This window comes from Embiotoca jacksoni, unplaced genomic scaffold (assembly GCF_022577435.1).
Source record: "Embiotoca jacksoni isolate LCO1_2020_lvr unplaced genomic scaffold, fEmbJac1.0.p SCAF_66, whole genome shotgun sequence".
NCBI lineage: Eukaryota > Metazoa > Chordata > Actinopteri > Embiotocidae > Embiotoca > Embiotoca jacksoni.
Window position 1 is genome coordinate 475,175 of NW_027185421.1, and position 9,825 is coordinate 484,999.

Here is a 9,825-nt window from a genome sequence, read left to right on the forward strand (position 1 = left end):
ACGGTGATTGAGAAACTTCAGAAGTGGACCTGAAAACGTCGCACACATTTACTCACACGTTAACGCCGCAGCTCGCTCTGCTGCGCGTTAGTGTGTAATAGGCGCTATTAATAAAGCCGAGCCATGCGTGACTCCACTCTCACTCTCCGTCTCCGTTTCTCTCGGCAGCCGCCTCTCGTGGTCGACTCCTTTACCGGGGATTCCAGTTGTGTGAGTTTGGATCAGTCTAATCACATTTGTTTAATTAAGCACAGCTAATAGACTCTCTAGGAGATAGGAGATGGAGTGGGGGACGGGGGGGGGGGGGGTTTCGCTGGGACGGGCGGCGCCGCGTCGAGATGCATGTCAAACACCGAGGCCCCAGTAGTCGCTTCAGCTCCGACGCGACTGGATGGATGGATGGATGGATGGATGGATGGATGGATGGATGGATGGATGGATGGATGGACGGATGGACGGATGGATGGATGGATAGTTGGATGGATGGACGGATGGATAGATGGATGGATGGATAGTTGGATGGATGGATGGATAGTTGGATGGATGGATAGTTGGATGGATGGATGAATGGATAGTTGGATGTATTGGATGGATAGTTGGATGGATGGATAGTTGGATGGATGGATAGTTGGATGGATGGATGTATTGGATGGATAGTTGGATGGATGGATGGATAGTTGGATGGATGGATAGTTGGATGTATTGGATGGATAGTTGGATGGATGGATAGTTGGATGTATTGGATGGATAGTTGGATGGATGGACGGATGGATGGATGGATGGATGGCTAGTTGGATGGATGGACGGATGGACGGATGGATGGATAGTTGGATGGATGGATGGATGGATGGATAGTTGGATGGATAGATGGATAGTTGGATGGATGGATAGTTGGATGGATGGATGGATGGATAGTTGGATGGATGGATGGATGGATGGATGGATAGTTGGATGTATTGGATGGATAGTTGGATGGATGGATGGATGGATGGATGGATGGATGGATAGTTGGATGGATGGATAGATGGATGGATAGTTGGATGGATAGTTGGATGGATGGATGGATGGATGGACGGATGGATAGTTGGATGGATGGATGGATGGATAGATGGATAGTTGGATGGATGGATAGTTGGATGGATGGATGGATGGATAGTTGGATGGATGGATGGATGGATGGATAGTTGGATGGATGGATAGTTGGATGTATTGGATGGATAGTTGGATGGATGGATGGATGGATGGATGGATGGATGGATAGTTGGATGGATGGATAGATGGATGGATAGTTGGATGGATAGTTGGATGGATGGATGGATGGATGGACGGATGGACACCAGTAGAGTGTTGAACATAAACGTTCCTTTGCAGCAGCCTCCTTCTAGAAACTCTTTCTTTCCTTTCTGACGCCACGACATAAATAATCTGTAATATTAACACGTATAGAAAACGACTGCTTTGCTGCAACATCCTGACGGTTTTAATGAACCCTTTTTCTATTTATTTTTTTTCCAGAAGTTCTCTTAACACCTGCTGTCTGGTTGCTCCCCTGACAGACAGGATGAAGTCGGTTTTTTATACATCTGGTTTAAAAATTGGTCGGCCGATTGCTGCGACTTCCTGTATTAATTTCAGTTTAAAAGGCCTCCTTTCAACTTAAAAGCCCTCCAGCGTTTCACGCACCGTCCGGCCGTATACCAGGCTTTGACCTGGTCTCGTTTTCACTCGTCGCTAATATTTGATTCATTGATTGGATGAATTATCTTGAGTCCTTTTTTTTTAACGACCTTATTAAGTCTTCTCATTTTCAACCACATCTGAAAACACAACAACTCCACCAACTACAGAAATCCGTAAAATTGTCTGGGATTGGATGAAGGCCAGAAGGTTACATCATCGAAGGAGAAACTTTCCTCCCGAGGAAAGTGACAGCAAAGTGCTCCAAAACAATACTGCCTTCGCCGAAGTCACCTGTAGAGGTCGGTTTGATTATGACGAGAGGAAGTCAGGTGAAAAAGTCCGTTTAGGGAGGAGGTTGGTGTGGATGGTTGGCTCCACAAAACATCAGACAATTCAATCGATTTTTAACCGTCATCATTCTCTGACATGAATCAAGTCGTAGGCGTGTGTTTTGTCATTCAATTTGTAGGACCTGTTGGGTTCAGAGTAAAATGAATCTAGTGAAGACAAATCACTAGATTAAGGCAACAATTGCTGCCCAAATAAAATGACTTTTGGCTGATTTTGATTCCCTCTAAGGAAACAGCTGATACCTTTGATCAAAATTCTAATTCTCCTATGATAGCTTCCCTCCTGGGGATCAATGAAGTCTTATTTTACGCCGTATGACGTGAAGCTACAAGGTTTTATGAGAAAGATTTTTAAAAAAAATGTAAAAAAAAAATCCTCGTTGATCTGCCTAATGGTACGAAAGAATCTAAAAATAATCCACGTTGTGAACTTTGGTGTCGTCTCATTAATAGGACTCTGAAGGGAGAAGAAATCACAGCGTGGCTGACAGCTGATCTCGATCGTGTTGCAGAAAACACGTCCGTATACGTGAAGAAACGTTTCCGCTCTCAGACAGAGTCGTCTTTAACATCTGGGCAGCTGCCGCCCGCGCTCAGCCGACGTTCGCCGCACGCTGTAATGTACTAAAGTGACATTAAGCCGCCACAGCTGACGGGAGAGTTCACGCCAGACACTAATTATTCTTCAGGGCTGTTTTTTTTGTTTTTTTTCCTTTCGCCCAGCTGACTGACATCCCATTAACAGCTGGAGGCGTGCGCGCCTTTGGAGTCGCCGCCGCGGGTCGGCTTTTATTGTTCTGATTGGCTCTCATCTCCGCCGTCCTCCTCGGCGGCACGCAAATGAGGATTAATAGTGTTTCATTTGATGGGTGAGCTTTGTGAAGTACTCCTGTTTAAAAAAAAACAACAACTCAAAGAGACACTGAGAGGGAAAGAAGGAAGAAAAAAAGGAAATCCACACTTCAGTTTGGTGTCAGTTTCTGCCAAGGTGATCCCGAGAAGGGAGGAAAAAAAAAAAAATCTGGATATCCAGCGCTCGCAGTGTCTTCTCAGGAATTCCCTGTTAATCTTTCAAAAGGTGAGCAATTATACCAGAAGCCACTGAAGAAAGTTGCAAAACCGAACCACAAAAACCAGAGCGAAAAAGAAAAAAGAAAAGAAAAGTGTCTGAGCATTCCAGATTTAGACGAGACGTCTGTCTTTTAGCTCTTGGGCATCTTTCTGAGACAAATTACTTTCAGTAGTCAATAGCCTGTAATTAAAATATACCCACTTGATGGAGAGGCAACAGTGTCTCTCTATTTAGTTATGGGTTGGAAAGATTAATTCTGGGGTGTACAACCCTTGTAATTTTCCAAGTGCTGTTTATTGTTTTCAGAGGAAAAAAAAAAAGAAAGAAAAGTGTTAGACGACTGAAACGTCTCCGCTCAAGGTCTGCTTTGATTTGTTTACACTTCACACACATTTCGGTTCTCCCTTTTCTTTTTTTTCTTTCCTTGTGCTTTAGCCTCTTTACGCCGCCGCAACGTAGACGCACATTAACCATTTTCTGCATTAACGTGTTGGAACGCATCCACGGCTCTCACACGTCGCCGCCGCACTAATAACGCGTTTCCATGCGAAGGTCATGGTTGGCTGCTTTTTTATTTTCTTTTTTTTTTTATTATCTGAAATGTTGGCGGATGGCAACATGTTAAAACCCAAAGTGTAAAAAAAAACAAAAAACAAGAAAGCCAGACTTTTTGAAAGAACAGGTCATCAGCTGTCCTCAGCTGCTCCTCTCCTGTCCTCCTGCTTGCTCTTTGACTCACTGATCCCCCTTGTGGTTAAAGTCACAACTGCAGCACATGTGGGGCTTCTTTTTTTTTTTTTTAAGGGTGGGTGAAGGGTGGGGTGGGGGGGTAAGCAGCAACATGAATTGTTGGATAAAACAGAGGCTGCATTGAAATCACCAGCTGTTGTCCGTAATGATGAAAACATCCCCAAGTTAGCATGAATTTATAATTATGCAGAAAGCACATTTGAATGTCTTTACTGTAACTTTTTTTTTTCTTTTTCTTCGATTCCCATTCGATCTCCCAGGAGAGAGCTGCTCGGAATCATATGCAGAGATTGTGTGTCTTTTTTTTTTTTTTTAAATGCAGATCTCATCAGATGGCTTCATAATGAAACTTTTTGTGGAGTCTCCAAAACCACAACAAATGAACTTTTTCTGAGAAGTATTTGTACGTAGCAGCTTACGATAAAGGACTCCGGTCCTCCCGCATTCGAAATCCGCTCGCTGTGGACGAGCAAGAGAATTCTTCAGGATCTTTTTTTCTTCCCAGACCTAAAATCTTTTTCCTTTGTCTCTCACCTTCTGTTGGGTTTTTCCTCTTCGCTCTTTTTTTCTTCCTCCTTCTTCTTCTTCTTCTTCTTCTTCTTTTTTTCTTCCTCCACACTAATTCTATTTTCAATACGATGTGTAAATTAAGCGTAAATGTAAATGGGTGGGCCGTGTTGTTATGCTAAATCGGGCAAAAGAAAAAAGAAAACACATTCGTATTGTGAGCAAACAGCTGCGTTACCTGTGGGCTCCGTGCACACCTGCCAGTGCCAGTTAGCCTGTGTGCAGATGCAAACTGTCAATCATCTCTAACACACACACACACACACACACACACGCACACACACACACACACACACACCACACACAAGCGTGCACACCACCCGTGTGTACAAATGTAAGAGGTGCACAAAAGTTCAGACGCACCACACACATATAAATGTGCACGCAAACCTCCATCACACTGCAAACACACACTACAGGTTCATGTGCTGTGTGTATCCACATGTGCAGGAGAAGCTCTCACGCACACACACACACACACACACACACACACACACACGCACACACACACACACACACACACACACACGCACGCACGCACGCACGCACAATTCAGACAGAAAAAAAACCAGTCACGCATGAATCTATTTTATCCTTTTTTTTTCTGATTTAAAAAAATTGTATCGTAGGAAACGTGCAACACGTTAAGATATGAAAACAGGAATGAGTCTCTGAACGTGCTCTTCATTCCATTTCATTTACTTTAACTCTTAATTTCAGACTCCGTCAGCCAAAATATATTACCCCCAAAAAAATAAAAGACTCATAATTTCTGTACTTTTTTTACACAGCAGTCAATATAGTTGCAGCTATAAAAAAAAATAAATTAAAAAATAAATTATAATGACACAAATACATTTAGACACGTGAGGGTGAGAATTAAAGGCTTCCTTCCACCCCTCCCCTTATCTGCCACTGTCCTCTGTGCCTCGGCTCCTTCAGCTTCAGGCTGTGTTCTTAAAAATGTCCAAGAAAAATCTAATTATTCTGCTTTCCACGTCGATTTTTTTTTTTTTTTTTTTTTGGTCACAAATTTGCATTTCTTTTAGCGTTGATTTTTAATTTTAATTTATAAATTTTTTTGGTCTACAGGCCCGGAATGAGAGACTGTTTGTATTTGTGTGTAATGATGATGATGATGATGATGTCTGGACTTAAACTAAGTTGCAGGAGAGAGAGAGAGAGAGAGAGAGAGAGAGAGAGAGAGAGAGAGAGAGAGAGAGAGACAAACAAACAAACAAACAAACAAACAAAAAAAAAAAAAGCAACAGCTTGCTCTGATAAAATAAAAGTGAGTCTGGTTCAGTAATGATGCATTAAAAATGTTCACTGCCGAATAGTCGGAATAATAATTATTTCCCACTAAAAGCCTTGTTTAAATTGGCGAAATTAATTGGAAAAAAATAGCTTTCGGCAAACACAAGAAAAAAAAAGAGAGAACAGACTGCAGCATGAACATGAACATGTCCTTTCTTTTCAACGAGCATTCTTCAAACTTCATTATTCTTGAAAAGTTTTTTTTTTAATTCTTTTTCTAAGATATATCAATCAAATCAAACCCATCTGCTTTAATAAACAGCTTTTTTCTTCTTCTTCTTTTTTTTTTTTTATGCCGGTATCAGAGCCATGGGATGTATAACGAGCCTGCGAGCAGCCATACAACCGGCTTGTGGTTTCATATTCCGCTCAGGTGTGCGGGGAGCAGAGCTGGCAGGTTGCCCTCCGCTGTTAAAACAACCGGCTTTGACTCTTATTCGGAGCGAAAACGCGCCCGACGCTGCGCGCGATCGACTATTTACCAGACTACCCCCCCCCCCCCCCCCCCCGCTTCTTCTTCTTCTTCTCCTTCTTCTTCTTCTTGACATGCAAACATGTGGCGTGTAAATATGAAAATGAATGAGTGTGAGAGCCCTCCTGGCAGTGACTCCTCTCTCTCTCTCTCTCTCCCCCCTCTCCGTCCCCGGAGAGCGGCGCGTCGGAGAGGAGCGGCTGTAAAAAACCAAAGTGGGGCAATGAGACAAGCTGCGCCACAGCTGGCAAATCATCGATTTGAGCATCAGAAAACGGGGAGGGGCGGTTCATTTACCTGCCACCCTCTCAAAGCCAGCCCTTCCTCTCTCGCATGCCGCCACTCTCCTCTCCCACTTCACCCCCGCTACCCGCAGCGCACGGTTCGCTCCGCGTTTCTCTTGCGCTTTTTTTCCCCCCGCGATCCCCGCCGTGGTTGTGCGTGCGCTCTTTTTTTTTTTTTTTTCTTCCCCCCCACACAACTTCGACTCCGACCTTCCCCTTCTTGCCGGTGCGGTTGTTTTACTAAAAACCGAGACGACCCCCCCTCCTTTCCTCCTGTCCTCCTTTTCCTCCTTCCTCATCATCATCCGCAGGACTTTTGACTTTTTGAAAACACTTTTTTTCTTGTTGTTTTGTTGTCCCCCTCATCCCGCAGAGCAAGTCGCCCATATTTTTTGGGATCTCTCGCCGTGGAGCAGTGACAAGAGGTTGTTTCAACTTTTGATGGAAGACAAGAGGTCCGGCGACTGCTGACTTTAAAGGTACGGTCCCTCACCGACTCATCTCGCGTCTCTCTCGTCTCCCTTTCTCAGTGTCTCTCCGCGTATGTTTGAAATGTCATGATTTTATTGCATCTCTCGTTCAACGTCTCCTCGGAACGACGCGCGCGTCTAATGAATTAAAAGCACATTTTTATTTCTTTTTTTTTATCCTCCAAATCACTTAAAAGCCACACAGACCCCCAAAGTGGCTGCGAGGATTTTAAATATTTCATCAAGACAAATAAATAAAATACGCACGATGAACGTAATTGCTTTAAAGCTTCAATCTAAAAGCGCGCAGTCAGAACTTTCTTTCTTTCTTTTTGTGCGTGCGTGCGCGCGCGCGCGTGTTTGTGTGTGTGTGTGTGTGTCATAAATGGGCTCGTGTCATTTCTGCACAAATAAGCAAAGCACTCGTGATATTCGCCGGGGTTAAGTACACCCATCTCCCTCTAATTCATTTTACAACTTATTCAGCGCGCAGCTCCAAGTGATGCTGCATGCTGACCTGATGATGGCAGGAGCTTTTTCTTTTCTTTTTTTTTTTTTTTACATGAATGAACTTTATTACTTTCCTTTCAAATTATGAAAAGATCATAAATAAAATAATTCAGCTTGTCACCTGTTTTTTTTTTTTTTTTTTAATTTAAAACAGGCCTTTTACCTCTTTTTTTTTTATAAAGTCTTCCTGGTGTGTGTTGACAAATCAGAGCTGCGATGGAACAGCTGACGTTGTCTGTTAGAGATGCTGAAATCTATTGCAGCCCATCTCCTTTTTTTTTTTTTTTTTTTTTTTTTTTAACTACTTTTTTTTTATTGGGGGGCCATTAGAGCCACTTCATTCACCCTCTCACCGTTACTCATACCGTTTAATTTACCTGTCGACTTTGCTTCGACAACTTTTTTTGTTTTTACGGCTTGCGGAAACCGCTTCATGTGAAACTCTCCAAAAAAAGAAATAAATGGAAATAAACGGTGGAAACAAAACAGTTCATGAATTTATCGCCTTGTTTCTTTGACGTGAGGCAGTCAGATGGATGTGAACACACACACACACACACACACACACACACACACAGACACACACACACACACACACACACACACACACACACACACACACACGGAGAGGCTGCAGTCATGCTGGTTTGGTTTGTTCACCACAGTGCTGATTAAGTAATTTCAGGTACAATCTGACTTGTGTGTGTGTGTGTGTGCGTGTGTGTGTGTGTGTGTGTGGTGTGTGTGTGTGTGCGTGTGCGTGTGTGTGTGTGAGGACATAGAGCAGTTATGAGAAGATGTATTGCCATCTTTAAAAAAAAAAAAAAAAAAATACAAAAAGAAAGTGCGTGGGCTTCTGTGGTTGACAGTTTTTTTGGTTGTTGTTTTTTTTAAAAGGTTTCACACTCTTGCACCTTTTTAGAAGAAGAGCTGACATTTCACATGGCGAGCACGCAGAGCCGCCGCTATTTCAGATTATTTATACATCAGCACGGATACGCTCGTGCGTGTAAAAAAAGCCCGGGCGTGCCGATGTATCGTGCAGATTTATGTTTGTTCATTCGGTGCAAAAAATAAAAATAAGAAATCGGATTAGAAGTTTTTATGCATTTCAGAACTTTTAAAAGTGTCCGGAAATGATTCAGTTCTCTAATCTGCCGCCGCTTCGCGTCCCGCGGTCGTTTCACGATTCTTCACCGTTGTTGTGGGTTTTTTTTTTTCTTTTTTTTTTTTTTGTTGTTGTTCTTGCTTCCCTTTTTTTTTTTTTTTGGCTCACGCTGCCATTTCGAGGTCAATCGTGACACCTCGTGCACGACGGGGAAACAAAAGAGCAGGCTGCAAAAGCAAGATGCAACCAGTTGACTTCTGCCCCGCTAACACGCTTTAAATTTAAAAAAAAAAAAAACCGCTCTGCAACTTAAAGGTGCGTTGTGGTTGATCTGGTCAGCGAGTGACACAAAAAGCCCTTTTTAGTTTAGTTTTGTTTCTTATCTCGGCTCTGCCATGTGTCTCTTTCTTGTAAAGTCAGAAGAAGAAGAAGAAGAAAGGCCGTCCCCAACGGCAAACAAAAAACTTCTCGGTATTACTCCACGACTCTTGAGCCTCTTTTCTGTTTCTTTTTTCTTTTTTCTTTTTCCTCTTATCAGCTCACGGTTGTGAAAGAGTGGCACAGAAAGAACTCGGCGTGTCCTCGTTATCAACTATCATCGTGTTTTGGCCAAAACAGAACTTGTTTGGTAGGACGTGATAAGAATCAGAAAGACGGCCGCTCGCGCGCGACTGACAGGTCACACACACACACACACACACACACACACACACACACACACACACACACACACACATCCAGCAGCAAAAAAGCCCTAAACATGTGTCACAGCTTCTTAGTGCGTAATTAAATCCCCTGAATATGTTGTGTCGTGTTTCTCCGGCTCTTACGATAACCCCGACTGTGATTTTATTTTTTAGGCTGTTGTTTTTTTTTTTTTTTTTTTTTACTATTAAGAAAAAAGCCGATCGTGGGAAAACACCTCTGCGTTTTTTTCCACCTCCTCTACCTTTTTCTTTTTCTTCTTCTTCTTCTTCTTCTTCTTCTTCTTCAAACTCAGAGGTTCAACCTTGATGCACTCTTCCCCCCCCCTGCCCGCCTAACCCCCCCCCCCCCCCCCCCCCCCAAGAAAAACCTCAGAGCTTAACTTTTGTTTTCATTACGACTAATCGAAACATGCCGCACGCTGCGTTTACTGTACTGTAGTAATGTGATGGCAGGAAATCGCGAGGAGGAGGAAGGGGGGGGGTGGTTGAGCTGCTGTGTTGTTTTTTTTTGTTTTACTTTGAAATCTCTGATGAAGCC

General features: G+C 43.1%; 1 long non-coding RNA gene across 1 annotated transcript in view; it reads left to right on the forward strand.

Annotated features, from left to right (window-relative positions):
* LOC138214028 (uncharacterized) overlaps positions 1–6,967 on the forward strand; it is a 31,731-nt gene extending 24,764 nt beyond the window's left edge. Inside the window, exon 3 of the long non-coding RNA XR_011179596.1 lies at positions 6,866–6,967. This is a non-coding gene — a long non-coding RNA (uncharacterized lncRNA). The remainder of the gene's footprint in view (positions 1–6,865) is intronic.
* Positions 6,968–9,825: the final 2,858 nt, after the last annotated feature.